The 15819-nt window shown below is 43.3% G+C and overlaps 1 protein-coding gene and 1 long non-coding RNA gene across 13 annotated transcripts in view; one reads left to right on the forward strand and one right to left on the reverse strand.

Annotated features, from left to right (window-relative positions):
* The window catches only part of Zmat4 (zinc finger, matrin type 4), a 415792-nt gene that overhangs the window by 384427 nt on the left and 15546 nt on the right, over nt 1-15819 (forward strand). The gene's annotated exons all lie outside the window — the stretch shown is intronic.
* On the reverse strand, nt 7707-13692 carry Gm51564. Its single transcript, XR_003947521.1, has 3 exons — nt 13549-13692; nt 9996-10091; nt 7707-8403 (listed from the first exon to the last, which is right to left on the reverse strand). It is a non-coding gene; the product is annotated as a predicted gene, 51564 (long non-coding RNA).

A 15819-nucleotide genomic window follows, 5' to 3' on the forward strand; every position in this document is an offset into this window, starting at 1 on the left:
TGCAAGGGCCTGGTTTACAATGGGTTGTGCCAATACCTTGACAGTCAACTTGGGTTGTACAAGAAAGTGGACTGAGCAAGCCACGTGAAGCAAGTTATTAAGCAGCATTCCTCCGTGGGTTCTGTATCAGCTTCTACGGCCAGGTTTCGGCCCCATCTGGGTTCCTGCCCTGACATCGCTCAGTAATGGACTAAGGTGTAAACTGAATTAAATCCTCTCCTCCCAAATTATTTTTGGTCATTATTTTTAAACACAGCAATAGAAACCTAAGACAAAGAAGTTTTGTTATCGTATCTGTGTAGACATTGGCATTGGCCTCTGAGTTTGAGTGCACCTGAGATAACCAGTGGAGAGGACCACTGAGCATCCACTGACTGCTAGGATGAAGGTCGATAGCTGCCCCCTTGGGCATTTGAATATCGAAGGTGGGTGGAGCATAATCTGGGAGGTAGCAGAAACTCTTCTTTCCAGAATCCTTCACACTCCAACACCCTGAATTCTAGACTACTTCTCAACTTCACAGAACAGCTTCCTGTAAGGGAAAAAACCAACACGGTATAATAAATCATGTCCTTATTCTCTGCCCTCAAATGGGCTGCTCTAAAGAGAGAGCTGGAGGTAGACAGAAATAAATGACCTCATGCGGAATCATGCACAAGGGATAGAATCCTGAGGCACAGTGCCAACTCTAAAGTCTAATTTAGACTATTTGCTTTTTGTTTGATGTTATTTTCATTATTTTTATTTTTTGGGGATTATAATATAATTATATCATCTCCCCCCTTCTATTCCTTCTCTTAAAACCTTTTTGTATACTGCTCCTTGAATGCTATCAAACTTGAGGTTTTATTTTTCATTGTTGTTGCTTATGTATGTATATATATATATATATATATATACTTATATACATATATATATACATATGTATTATATGTGTGTGTATGTGAGATATATACATATACAATATATTATATATATGTGTATATGTGAGATATATATCTATATATATATCTGTATACACACATACATATATTCAAGTAGGAAGATCATTGTCCATTAAGAGTGCCCATTTGGCTAGGAGAAACTGACATTTGAGAGCATATGAGTCATGTTGCAATGGTCACAACAGCTGGGATATATATATATATATATATATATATATATATATACACATATGCAACAACAATGAAAGAATATAAATATATATATGCACATATATGCATATATACACAATCTGCCCAGTCTATATAATTCATAGTTACATCTTCACCATTATATATTGGATAATCAACTGGCATTCTCTTTCCTGAGGAAGACTCTCATGCTCTTAGTTTTCCTCAGTTATCTATAGTTCTTTGTGTAGGGTTGAGCCCTCTTGATCTTTCCCCGTCCACATTAACAAGTCTCTCATTGTTGTCCTTGTTCACTTCATGGTTAGGTAATTGTGTAAGTGAAAGTTTATGGCTACTGCTTTTGAAACTCCTAGAAGACAGTCTCATAGCAAACTCCCCAATCTTCTGACTCTTAGAGTCTTTTAGCTCTACATATTCAGTGTTCTCTTAGCTTCCTTTTATAGATGTATCAGTTGGGACTGGGATCCACATCTATGCAGTTTCTTACAAGTAGAACTAAACAGTGAATTGCCACCATTGCCTTTAAATTTAGACAGTGGGTATAGCTGGGTCCTTCCTCTGTCACTTAATGCTTGAGAATGAATCAACTCAAGCATGCTCATATACTATAGGTCCATATAATTATAGATTTTTGTAAGAATGTAGCAAAATTAAAGAGTGATTCTTGCTTTCAGGAAGAGAGGCCTTATAGATAACTGAAGAGAACAAATTAATAGTATAATAATTTAAGAACATTTAAATGTTGATACACAAAAGTTGTTTATATAAGAATTAAGGAACTGTGGGGAGGGAGAACATATAGCTGGGGACTTGAGAAAAGATGCTGAGATGAGATTAACCTAAGCTAGGCACCAAGTAGGAACTGGGTTTGGGAAACATGCACTTAAGAAGTCTAGGAGTAGACAGCGAAGATGCTGGGCAGGTAGGATTCTGGGTCTGGACTTCAGAGGAAATGGGAGGCAGAGATACAGACTTGGGAGTCACCGTGTCCTAGAAGCTGCTGAGATGGATGAGCAGGGAGCAGATGATACAACTCAGGGAGAGAATAGCTTGTGCATCTGTGAGGGATATATGTGTTCACCCATGACCAACATGTATGCACCTGAAGGACATGCAGATATTGTTTACTGGCACATGTATGTGACAAAGGAAAAGAAGTGTAGTGACCTATTTTGAAATTATCTTCTCAGAAAGAAAACATATTAAGGCTTTAGAAATAAGGACTAAGGACCATTCAGGGAAGGTGCAAAATCTAGAAATAAAATCTTGAAAAGGCCAAGTTGGAGGGTCGTTGTCTTTTAAGGGTGGTCATGGATTTTGGCCGGGGAGGCACTGTGACACTTGAGACCATCTGGGTCATGTTATGGTGATCACAAAAGCTGGGATGGACAAGAAGGCAAGGTGATGCTTAGCAGTGATACCCTGTGTGCCCCACAGATGTTGCCTATGAGATAAATGACATGGCATTGGTGATGTGCTGGATGCCATGTAGACTGTATATGAGCACACTTTAAAACAGCAGCACGTAGAATACATAAAAATAGAAATTTTTCTTGTGGAAGTGAGCATTCTGTTCAAACTACCACCCATGGCTCTCCCCTGACCAGTGCCAATGTCTCCATTGTGAGGAACCATACTGGGAATCATAATGCTGAAGGTGACCCAAAGGTTTGCATACCTAGCCTGAGATGTGGGAGGAACAGTGATGGTGATTGCAGTTATAGGAGTCAGTTAAACAATAAACTGAGTTTAGACGTTTTACCTCAGAATTATGATGTTTTATCCAAGTGGAATATTCTATAGTAGTTGGAGAAGAAACCTAGCTCGTAGATATGACTAGAGCTTAAAGAGGGCATGTTGGCGTCTTCTGTTTGGGGAAACAGTTGGTGTATTCTATGCAGTAGAGAAGGAAGCAAAAGGATATGAAAGAAAAGGGAGGGGAGAGAAGGGGATGGAGGGAGAGGAAACAAGAAACAGAGACAGAAATAGAAAGAAGGGAATAGCTTATCTTTGAGGGTCCAATTACAGGAAAGGTCAAACAGGAGGCACCTGTAGTAAGGTTTCTCCCTCTCCCCCTTCCCTCCTCCCCCTCTCCCCCTCCCCCCTCTTCCCCTCCCCTTCCCCCTCCCTCTCTCCCCCTTCCCCTCTCCCTCTCCCTCTTCCCCTCTCCCCCTCCCCCTTCCCTTCTCCCCCTTCCCCCTCCCCACCTCTTATGTACACTAGAAATTTGACCTTATGTAATTATGGGAGCTGATTGAGGTGTGTCTTTTATTAAAGTTTAGAGTCAGGAGTAAGGACAAGTCAGAGCCCTCAAGTAGAAGCTGCACATAACACCAGTTCTTACCACCTTCAGCCTCAGTGATGTGGCTTCAGCAGAGTCTGGTGTTTATGTGTATAAATCACATGTGCTGGTCAGAGGACAGACAGATCCATAGGAAGAGAATTCTAGAAATGAGGTGCAGCCTAGAGGCATGAGTAGAGCAACAATGCCAGGCAGCGAGCTAAGTGGCTACATGTCAAAGTAAAGATCAATGCATAGAAGCACCTTGGCCATTCCACGAAACAGTGAAGCCTGAGCATGCGTGCAGCCCCAGCTACTTGCTTTAATACACACAAAGGCTGTTAGAAGGTAAGCTAACCCGAGCCATGTGCCTTTGTTGAGCACATCTGAGTACTACATGTGCAGCTTATTGATGTACGCCTAGAACAAATTGTACCCAGGATACTAAGCAATTCATATATGACCTGAAGAAATAGGGGTTGTGTCCTCATACGTGAAATGATTGGTAAAGAAAAGAAAAGAACCTTGTCCCTATTTTCACTGTGGTGCAGGGAAGCATGCCAGGGCTCTCATGGAAGGCTGACCATCTACGATTGGAAGGAGTATTATTTATATGAATTGTTCATGATAAGCAGCTGTGATAAAATATCCCTTTTTTCTCTATGAGATTGTCTCTTTTATACTCTCAATGTATATATTTAAAGTTTGACGGGATTATGGAAGATCATTCAAAAGAAAGAATAAGAAAAAATAAGAGAAAGAAAAAACTTCTTAGCCACTTGTGAATGTGTGGAACTGAAGACTTCCGGGAAGGGGTGGCTTGTTGGCAGTGTCCGTCCGGGAGCTCCCTGGTATAGCTGGGGGGAGGACTGGGGAATGTGGCAGATTTCAGGGGATGCGAAGTATAAAGTCAGGACTGAATCAACTCTGCCCAGCTCCAGTGGCTCATCTGCCATTACTGACAGCAGAAGTAAATAGCCATAAAGGGATCAAAGAGCTCATTCCTAGGGTGCCTGCTCCTTTTCTCTGTTTTTATACTTAAATTAAAAAAATTTAATCAAGCCCCCCCCCCACGTGTGTGTGTGTGTGTGTGTGTGTGTGTGTGCGTGCGCGCGCGCGCGCGCGCGCGCATAATATACACACACCTGAAAATCTTTATGTCAAACAAGCCATCCGTGTAGATACTCCACAGGCTTTCCCACGTGGTACTTGAGATTCCCCAACCCCTGGAACCGATGCTTCTTCCTCCAGTCTCCTGTATCTCGACCCAGCACTACCACCTAGCCAGAAGCTCAACACAAAAGTCTGGTCATTAGCCTTGCTTCCTCTCTTGCATTTATACAACTTCCTAAGAAAAAGTCTTGCGACGCCTGCCACAAGCTCTGGCTGTGCCCCGCTTTCTCTACTCCTGGCTCTACAGTCCCAGCCTGCAGTCACTCTTCCTGCTACTCCTCATGACAGCTTCCTGGCTGGCTTCCATGCCCCATTTTCTATTTTATGGCTGTTTTCCATCTAGCAACTGGGGCGAGCGTTTAAAACATGACCCAGGTCAGAGTCTACCCCACATAAATCTGAAGTTTCTTACCCTATTTGGAGGTGTACTTACCGGTGGGTCCGAGAGCTCTATGCAATCCAATATGCCCCTGTCTGACTGTCTGTTTTCTGTCTCTAGCATGTCTCCTTCTGGATATACAGTAAATTTACATGGGTGCAAAGATTCTATGGGTTTTGTTCACTGCTGTCTCCCTAGCACTTAGAAGAGGCTGGCATCCAGAAGATATACCCTGTGAACCAGTGTTAGAGTCAGAAATGGGGAATGCTAAAACCAGGCAGATAATGTCAAACTGGGGAAGCACTAAAGCATACCATGGGGGCCCTGCCTGCTCTGTAGGAAGCTTTAAAGAGAAGATGCTATTTGAGGTTTTGAAGTTCTGTTCTATTGATTGAGACTGACTTATATTTTTTAAAAGGGAACTCTGAACGATACCATTAAGTAGCGACAAATATTTCAAACAATCTAGAAAATGTCTTGGGATGCAGACAAAAGAGATAAATAGGCTTGAGCTATGAGCAAGGGGTGGGAGCTAGTGATCGCGCCTGTAGTGTCACGCCTGTCTACAGAGGTGATGGGATAACACAGAAGAAAGTTAGTCTTGAGAAGGAAAAGTCAAGTCCAGAGTTGGACCTAAATGTTATTCTACTTACCTAGTGTGTTCAATATCCTACAACACCCCTTTCCCTCTTGCCCATATATACACATTTTTACAGAACAAGAAACAATTAAGAAAGTACTGCAAAGTCCAGGCAGGTATCCTGCTTCTGAATTGGTGAGTCGTAGGACTGGAAGGACTGTTATGTAAGACACTGACAACACCGCGAGGAGAAGCAAGAAAGGAGTGAGTCATGAGACAACTGCAGACTTCTAGGGTGGTGGTATTGCTTGAGGAAAGAAGGAAGCTAGGTCGAAAGAGAGAAAGAGAAGTCATAAGGTCACTTTTGTTCATAAGAAAGTTGAGGAGTCTGTAGATCATAAGAGAAGGTTTTTATGGGGTTTTTTTTTTTTTTTGGTTGGTTGGTTGGTTTTTTTGCTTGCTTGTTTGTTTGTTTGTTTGTTTTTTTCAATGAAAGCACAAGAACTAAAAGGAAGTATTGATGAAAGTGGGAATATGGATTTTGAGAGCCCATATGCAGCATATGGATTTTGAGAACCCATATGCAGCAGCAGTTAATAATAGCACAGGTGATAGTGAATCATAAAGACACATTGTGAGAAGAGAAGCAAGCAAGAATGGCATCCCAGAAAAATCACAAAATTCAGGTGTGGGATGAAAAGATGAAATGGCAATATTAAGAGGGTAATATTGTCTGTATTGTCAAAATCCTGGACAGACTGAAAAGAAGGAAGTATCAAAGCGAAATCCAATGAGATGAAGTCTAAGTAGCATTTTTGAAATATGGATATGGGCTCCATTGATGAGCAAATGCAGTTTGTGGAGAAGCCAGAAAAACAGGAAGATGGGGTAGGTAGGGAGAAATGAATAGGAGATTGTAAGGGGAGGCAGGGCAGGAGAGCCAGGCTTATAGGAATCCCACTGAGGTGAGGGAGGGAGGCAGAGGGTGTGCACATAGATTATGTTGTACGTGAAGAAATGAGGAAAGCCTACAGAAAAGGCAGCATAGCTTTCTTGATGGAAGACATGGATGTTGATGTTGTACCATGTCCCAACGTCACCTCCATGGCTATGTGCTTTGGAAAAGCAGCTTAGCCACTCTTAGTCAGTATCTTTATCCGTGAAGTGAGGGTTTCAGTACCTGTTGAATGGTATAATAAGAAGTTTCCTATCAATATGAAGACAGGACTCACTACAGAAAGTGCATAACAGATACTTGATGCTGTTTCTGCTATGGATGGCAAAGATGGTGAAGGAGATCTGATTTGATTAAGAAGCATCTGAAAGGAGGCAGGTGAGGTGGAAAACAAGCAGAATGCACAGAAGAGGAACCATGGTATAGTTTACAAGGCACTAATAGGTCACTACTAAAACAGAGGCAGAAGTCAGTGGTGACACTGAAGTTGATGATCAGTTGAAAGTAGAGGTGAGGCCTTCTCTACCCCTGCCTTTTTTGCATGTCTTGTAGTAAAAGAGATAACATTGTTTCTTCATTGTATTAGCTAAGATGTTAGATTTGGCTATAAAAAAGTATCTGACAAATACAACTTAAGGGAGTAGGGTTTATTTTGGCTTGCAGTTCAAAGGTCCACAGTCCATTCTTGGCTCCCAGTTCCAGGGAGCCATGATGTTCATCATGATGGAGTTCTTCATGATGGAGAAGCAAGAGCTTGCAGCAGTTTGCCACATTGTTTCTGCAGTCAGGAAACAGAATGATGAATACCAGTGGTCAACTTGCCCTCTCCTTTTTAATTCAGTCTGGGATTCTAGCTCATGTGGAATGGTTCAACCCATAAAGTGGGTCTTTCCACCTCGGGTAATCTACTCTAGATAATCCCTTAAAGGCATTCACAGGGGGATTTTCTTGATGATTGTAGATCCTGTCAAGGTCACAGACCGACCATCCCTTTACCCCTTCTCAACTTCACATGCAATGCACATCGATTTTATGCCACAATCTTTCTCCTTTTATGCCTGTTGGATCAAGAGTAAAATGTCATAGGAATGGCCAGTATTACATGTTTCTCTTGACAGTCTGGTCATTGAAGATCCCACCAGAATGGAACATTAAACTCTGCTTATACCTGGAACATTAAGACTTACAAATAATACATTTCTGGTTTCTGTGGTAAAACACCCAGCAAACGCAATTAAGAAAGAACGGGTTGATTTTGGCTCACAGTCTGAGGATACAATCCATCATAGTCAGCAAGCGATGGCAGTGTGAAGCTGAGACAGCTGGCCACATTGCAAGAAAAACATCAACGAAAGCCAGTACACAGCTTGCTCTTTCCTTTCTATTTACTTCAGGATTCCAGCCTGTGGAATGGAGCCAACCATAATTAAGATGGATCTATTTACCTCAGTTAATCTAATCTAGATCATCTAGGTAACAGAAGCTGGTGTTCTAGGTGATTCTCAATCCTGTCAAGTTGGTCATTTTTACTGTCACAGAAGGGATTCATGTATAGACAACAACATAGAGGGATCATGCAGGTCATGGAGTTCAGAAGCCACAGATTGACCTGACATCCACATCTCTCATTGTCTATAAAGCATTCCTTGGCAATGGTTCACTTAATATGGCTGTGACACAGACAGTGGTGATTTCCCTACATCTCCAGTGGAGCTACTATGAGGACGATGTAACCACAGGCATGGGCTCCCACGTGAATGTACTCACCTTTACTTGGGTGCTCAGAGACATCTGCAGCCAGCACAAATACCTTATTGACTGAGGTGAGTCAGACATGGCTTCTAGTTTTCTTTTTCAAATCACTTTCAAGTCCCAAAGCTGTCAGCTCAAGAGTCCCAGAGGCTTAAAGCACAAGATATTGCTTTTTATGTTTAACAAACTTCAAAACACTGGCATACTCAAACATGTTCTTTATTAACTATCTAGTGCCATGTAACAAATTACCCCAAATAGGATCAACTCAAAGCAAGAGATAATGTGTTACTGGATCAGGAAGAATATCATGATGTGATCTAGGGTAATAGTCAAAGCCTATTTGGTCTGGTGCCTTGGGGACTCAAGCAGCTACCAGCAGAATCTCTGCATGATAACAGCCTGTTTCTTCCAGAGTATAAAGCACTCTAAGACAAAGAACAAAGGGTCAGATACAATTCCTTTTGTGACCAAATCAGCAATATCACACACCACCACTTCAACTTTCTTCTACTGGTCAGAAATACATTAAATCTTGCAGATATGAAGCAATAGAGATCCTCCTTGTAGTGTTTTAAATGAAAATGGTGCCCATAGTCTTATAGGGAGTGGCACTATTAGGAGGTGTGGACTTATTGGAGTAGGTGTGGCTTTGTTGGAGGAAGTGTGTCACTGAGGGTGGATTTTGAGGTCTCAGATGCTCAAGCCAGGCCCAGTACCTTACTCTCTTCCTGCTGTCTATTGATCCACACGGAGATGCAGCTCTTTATCTATCACTGTGTTCTCTCATGTGCTGCCATGCTTCCTGCCATGATGACAGTGGACTAAAGCTCTGAACTGTAAGTCAAAATGCTTTACGTTATAAGACATGTAGTCATGATGTCTTTTAACAGCATCCTCTTGGAGAGAGGAGTATGAGGGGAAAAAAGGTATGGGCATGTTATCCACGTCACCGCACTTCTCTCATGGGTCAGGGAGGTGTCATCTGCATTTCCCCTTGAACATCAGTAGATTGAGTCTGCCAGTGTTGTAAGCACAACTAGCATAGGAAGATTTATCTATTTTGCAGGGATCCAGGGAGCACTGGGCCGCTTCCTGTAAAGTGGCCACAGGAGATTGACCACTGGCAGGATTACCAGAGCGTGGGAAGTGCATTGGGGAAGTTTCTCAGACCCTGTTGTACCAGAGTTGAAGAAATAGTGAGATAGGCCAACTGCAATAAGAGGGTTATTGAGAGTCTCTGCAGGGAGTCACTTCCTCTCAGACATCTGAGATGTCTCACCAGCTTCCTTAGCCAGTGGTGAATGAACCTTGCTCATGTGACAGATGCCATTTGTATAATACCTATGTTTCTTAGTTAGGGTCTCTATTGCTGGGAAGAGACACCATGACCAAGGCACTGCTTATAAAGGACAACATTTAATTGGGGCTGGTTTACAGGTTCAGAGATTCAGTCCATTGTTGTCATGGCAGGAAAGCATAGTGGCAAATAGGCAGATTTGCTGAAAGTTCTACATCTTGATCCACAGGCAGCAGGAGACTGTGTCACTGGTTATAGCTTGAACATAGGAGATCTCAAAACCTGCCTTTGACAGTGGTAGTGGCACACTTCCTCTGATAAGACCACATCTACTCCAACAAGGTTACACCTCCTAATAGAGGCACTTCCTATATAGGCCAAGCACCCAAACATGTGAATCAGGGATGAACCTATTCAAACCATCACACAATGTATGACTTACTGGGTCCTCAAAAATACTGAAAGAAGGTTCAAATTCTCCTTTTGGGGTAGAAAAATGAATGCTCTAGAAGATCCCAATCATTTCAAAGTCACACATCTAGAAGAAAACACAAGATTTGAATTCCAGTTTGTAAATATTGACATCACAGCCTCTGCTTTGAACATAGAATAGTTGTAATTACAGATACCATCATGGATTACATTGTAGTTCTTAAAATGTAGCATGTACCTAACAAGATCCATTCATGGTAAGCTATAAGATTACATCATTTCATGGAAATCCCCTTCCTCTTGACAACCTGGTATTTACTCTCCTGATATTTAAAGTGGGGGTGGTGGTTTTGTTTTGTTTTTGTTTTTGTTTTGCTTGTTTGAGACTCTTTGGCAAATTCCAATCTGCCCAATCTTACAAGTACAGTTGTAAGTTCCTTGCTACAAGCCACACAGCTTTCTTCTCATGCCTAAAATCACATAATCATACAACTGGTGCAATAGACAACAAAGTTACCAAACTTTGAATGCTTGGTTAGAACTATACTTTCAATGCAAATCGCAACAGACACATTTGGAATCTTTCTTAGCCATTCCTTCCCGGTTAGTATTTTCTTTTTTTCTTTTTTCTCTTCCCCTTCAATGTTTGTTATAGCCTTTGATTTCTACCCCTGCCCTCAACTTTCTGTAAGTCATCCACATAGGTATTAATTTAGTCAATCCAGAAACATTTGTTTATTGATCTCAACATGATTTATCAAGAACTTACTATGTAGTAAGCAGTTTTTTAGTTGGTAGCAAACTACTGATATGGACCTAGAGATATATAAGACATCATCATTATAATAAAGACATGAGGTCATTGTATTAGACTATGACTGGCTCCTTTGAGAAGCAAAGGAGAAGATTAGATATGCAAAAGTTTTATTAGAGAAAGTGCATGTGAAAGCAAATGGGAACAGGGAGAGCTGCCAGACCTCAAGGCTAACACAAAGCAAGGGAGAGGGAGAGAGCAGGTATACTGTTGCTACCTTAGACCGCTGTATGTAGAAAGCAGGACTCCTTGATAAATAGTCACAGTTTCTCTAGCACAACTCTTGTCTTCCAGGAAAGGACTTATCATCTCTGTTCAACCGGGTTATGATCTGGAAACAAGCTGGGCAGAGCAGGCAGGTTCAACACTGGGGCCCTTCACATACTATTCTCACTTGAGCTGCAGGTCTACACTCTCAGGGGCCACCTCTGACCCAGGAAGCCACAGGATTTCTGGCTGAGCAGGAGAACTGACAAAGGGTGGCCCTGAAAGCTTTTCCATTGGAGGGGAGCTGTGAGCTCACTGTGGCTGGAACATTTGGCAGGAGGAATGAGATGTTCAGTAGCCAATTGAAGTAGCGTGTAAGTCAGAGCCTTTAAAGCAGGGCGAGGAGATTGAAATGCTCCAAGTAGGGAAAAGACCCAGTGAGAACTGTTCTCCTCCTAAACAAAGGTTGGTTTGAGGATATGGTAAGAAACAAGGATAGGTTTAGGTGATGCGCAGGTGAGTGCCCTTCCGGAGGGCATTAAGGGTGAATGTGCAGAAGCTGGGAGAGGGCTTGAAATGCCAGAATAGAGTTACTAGACCACCAGTGTCATTGTTCCCAGATTCTCTAGTTCCCAGATTCCTAGCTCAGGTCCTCTAAAGGAGCCATTCTCAAAGGGAAGCATTATATAGAGAAACAGACTTGGTGAAAGTTCACATGAACAAAATGGTACTTTTTGTTACCTCTCCGGCCTAGTTTTGTACAACCATCAACAGACAGCACAAATGTTGAAGTTATGAGCTTGTCTTTCTTCCTCCAGAGTTGTTCTAATTACCTCCCCCACCCCACCCCACCCCCGAAGTCAATCAACAACCTTATATAGGAATGGGCTTTCTCATCCAGCATCTGTGTTTGTCACGACGTTTCTGGGGAGAAGCCAGAAATCCAAACTGACAAACAAACAAGCACAGTTCGACAGTCTAGAATGGCTATAAACAAGCTTGTTATCAAGTGGTCAAGGACCCAGCCAACCTCATCCTGCCTTGGACTTCCTCTGTGGCTTCTGGGAGAAATCTCTTTTATATTCTCTTAAAGCTATGTAGGATATACTACACTTGGCACTATTCGTATACTAGCATACTGATATAGACTAGTCAAGAGCATCCTCATGCTGGGACCTATGCCTCACCTGTAGCCCTTGAACCAGCCACACGCCAAAAAACCCATAGCACAGCAGCATGAATTTGTTATGAACTTGATTTCTGCTGCCTTAGATATTCAGTCGATACAAAATCTTCCCATCAGAATTTTACATGTCAATCACACAGTCTCAAGAGAAAGAAAGGGATGACTGTGCAAAGGTTTGGAAACGGCATATTATAAACTTTCTTTTCAGGAAGGCACACCTAAGTGCTGTGTAGCATTCTTCCTCCTCACCCCCAACTCCCAGCCCAGCCCAGCCCAGCCCAGCCCAGCCCAGCCCAGCCCAGCCCAGCCCAGCCCAGCCCAGCATCCTTTTAATCTCCTTCTTTTAATTCACTAGTGATTGAGCTACCACTTGGATGCCCACCCACTGGGCCAGCTTTCCATTCTGTTTGCATAAAAATCGGGGCATACAGGAAAGCCTACAGGGCTACAGGCACCTGACTCCTCTCAGGCGCGTCTTTGTCCCCTTGTCAGCTTCTCCCCTCTTTTCCTCAGCTCCAGCTGCACAGATTCTTTTGTTCCCTCTGAAGAGCTCATTAGTAAGGTCCAGTCCCCTTGCCTTATCTCTTGCTGGACCTGCTTGCTGCTTTCCTTGGCAATCACAACATCCAAGTTATTGAGGGGTAAGTGGCTGGGCCTGTCCTTCCCATGGCCTCTGTTCTTGGTAGACTTCTGACTTTCATTGTCTTTACCTGTGTCTGGAGTGATGTATCTTTCACTTATTCCAATGATCACCGTTGTGCATACAAACTATAAGATACTAGTTTCTGTCACTTTGAGTTCCTGCTACGTCTCCATTCACACGAAAACAGTTCATGGCTCTAAGTTTACAGAAATGGCAAATATCAGGATGGCTGCATTTGATATTTGAGAGGACCGGGCTGACAAAAAGCAAAGACCATTTTCCCCAGTCACGTGATTGATTGGGAGATGGTAAAACTCAAGTCCCAGTTCTAATCTAGGCCCACATCTTTTCCAACAGTCTAGGGTTTCCTTTATTTCCAATAGCCAGTAAAAAGCTTTCATGGTGCCAGCGCGGAGCTGCCGATTAATGGTCTCTAAATTTTAGGTCAGGGAGCCAGGCTGTGAGAGACTAAGAGGAGCTGGGGAAAAAGGGAAGAAACATCAACAAAGGAGCAAGGGGAGGGGGTGTACCCCTGTGGTTTATGAGATCACCAAGGCTGGATGGCACACACAGATGGGGAGACAGGGACATGCATGAACCAGTCAAGCGGTCCATTTAGATGTCACACACAGATGTCTAATTGGCTGTTTAAAAACAGAAGCTGTTTTGCCATCTAGAAATGAGAGTTCATCCACACAGGGCAAAGGATGCACCTGAAGAAATGTCCCCGACTCCTCGTCACCACAGCACAGCAGCAGCCTATCTTCTGCCCTGCATCCCGTTGTATGCTTTGGATGCTTGGAAGCAGAGTCCTCTGTCAGAACAGCCACTGCAGGCAGAACGTGTCTATTCAGAGGCTCTGTGGAAGTGGCGGGGAGCTATATTCCTGGCCACTCCTGTGTGCTATAGATAACCTACATTCCCGTAGCAACTGGTTAGGTGCAGACCATTGCCTGGCATCTGCAATCCTCACAGAGCCCCACTCAGCCAGTCACCAGCAAAGAAAGGTCATGGGCTAGAAGCAGATAATTACGCTGTCTCAGGAATTGAGGGTTTCCTCTGAGGACCTCACGAGTGCAATTCATTTCTTCAGTCTTTCTTCCTCAGTATTATCAAAGTCAACAACAACAACAGCAAAGATTTTTCTTCCCCATCAGGACCCACCAGTGCAGGATGCAGTGTCAGTATGAATTTTAATCAGGGTATCTTGTTTTTCAAGCCCCGAGTTTTTCCCTAATCAATTTCTTTTTGTCTATTACCAAAAGCACATAGTTATAGAGTATGAGAACCAATCAATCCCAACACCTAGAATTCGATTGCTCACACTTTGAGCTAAACTCCAGTGAATGTTTCTACAGAAGCCAATTTTATGCAAAAGGCATAGCCCAAGAGGATTCTTTTTGTTTGTGAAAGTGACTCACTCTCAGGTCTCTTGAAAAGGGTGAGCTGGCACAGTGGGTGTGTTTCCACCAAACATACTCCATTCTCCTTTTCCATTTCCTTGTCCTTTATTTTACAGAGACAGATCTGCGGTGAGGGTGAGGTCCCTATGGTCCCTCCTTGCACTGCCTTTTCATTTTCCCCGGGCCCAGCAGTTTTACTTCTCTGCAAGTTTTCCTGCAAGGGCCTTGCCCCTCGTTCGGGCCACTGGGAGGTGTGAGGCTTCCATGCAAGGTGGAGTTGCACTGGGGTTAATCGGCGCAGTGCTCTATAGCTAGAGCAGGCCATAGAGATGGAGAGTGAAGATGGACAGACTCATTGACTATTTCCACTGGGTTTAGTGAGGAAACAGCAATGTCTCGGGAAACTCGTGAATCCACGTACAGTATTTCTCAACCTCATCTTCGCACTAGGCTCTCTGTCAGCACACCTTACTCTTGACCTTAATGACTGTGGCCATCCCAGGGGCATTTAGCCACAGAAATGTGCTACTGAAGTACTCAGGAGACCAGAGAGTCACCATGTGTCAGCGGGCAGTGTCCCACTGACATGCGCATGAAAAGGCCTGTTCTGGGAGCCTTTTTCCAGCTTTTGGTTCATAGCGGTAGAATCCGAATCTTGAAGTGACACTCTCTCTCTTTTTTTTTTTCTCTGTCTCTTTTCCTATCTGTACAACGTTTTCAAAGTAATCAAGGTTTAATTCCTAGATTAGCTATTTTGGCATCTGTGTGACTAAATACTTTAAAGAAATGTCTAAGAAGAGGAATGATTTCTTCTGCCTCAGGGTTTCAGGGTATTCAGTCCACCATGGGAAAGCAAGGTGGGGCAATCTCTCCAGGGCAACAGATACAGAGGATGGAGCCTCTGTTCACAGCAAAACAGACCAAGCAGCAGTGAACATCCAAAACTGGTGCTATGCACTGACCTTCAAAGGCCCATGCTTCAAGACCCACTTCTATCAGGCAGCCAATTCCTGTAGGTTCCACATCCTCAACTTAGCACAGGCCTGAGAACAAGGCTCCCAAGAGCATGTGTCGGGAGGTTTCAGACTCCATATATAGCTTTCATTTAACAGTGTGTCCCTTTCATAACCTACTAGGAACATGGAAGTCAGATGGCACATTCCAGACTTGGCTTGGTGCAAGCCTTTAATGCTAGCCCTCGGGAGGCGGCAGAAGCAGTCAGATCTCTGAGGTCGAGGCCAGGCTGGTGTACAAAGTGAGTTCCAGGACAGCCAGGGCTACACAGAGAATATCAATCAAACAAACAAATTTAAAATCAAATGAATAAGTCATGCCATTTGTCAGGACAGTCTTGAGACAGGAGACATCAGGGCTCCTTCATTTGGTGCCTCCTGCTTTTCCGTGTTTCATGCCACATCTCTGGCTCCATTGCCCTTTGCATTCCAGACTGCCTCCTCATGAGGCTCTGGCACTGCCGTGTGGATGAGAATCTTGCTTTCTGTACCTGAGCTGGGACTCCTTCAATGTTTGAAAGTCTGTTGTGACAGAATGATCATGTAAGGAAACATGACTGATGATGCG

This window comes from Mus musculus, chromosome 8 (assembly GCF_000001635.26).
Source record: "Mus musculus strain C57BL/6J chromosome 8, GRCm38.p6 C57BL/6J".
Lineage (NCBI taxonomy): Eukaryota > Metazoa > Chordata > Mammalia > Rodentia > Muridae > Mus > Mus musculus.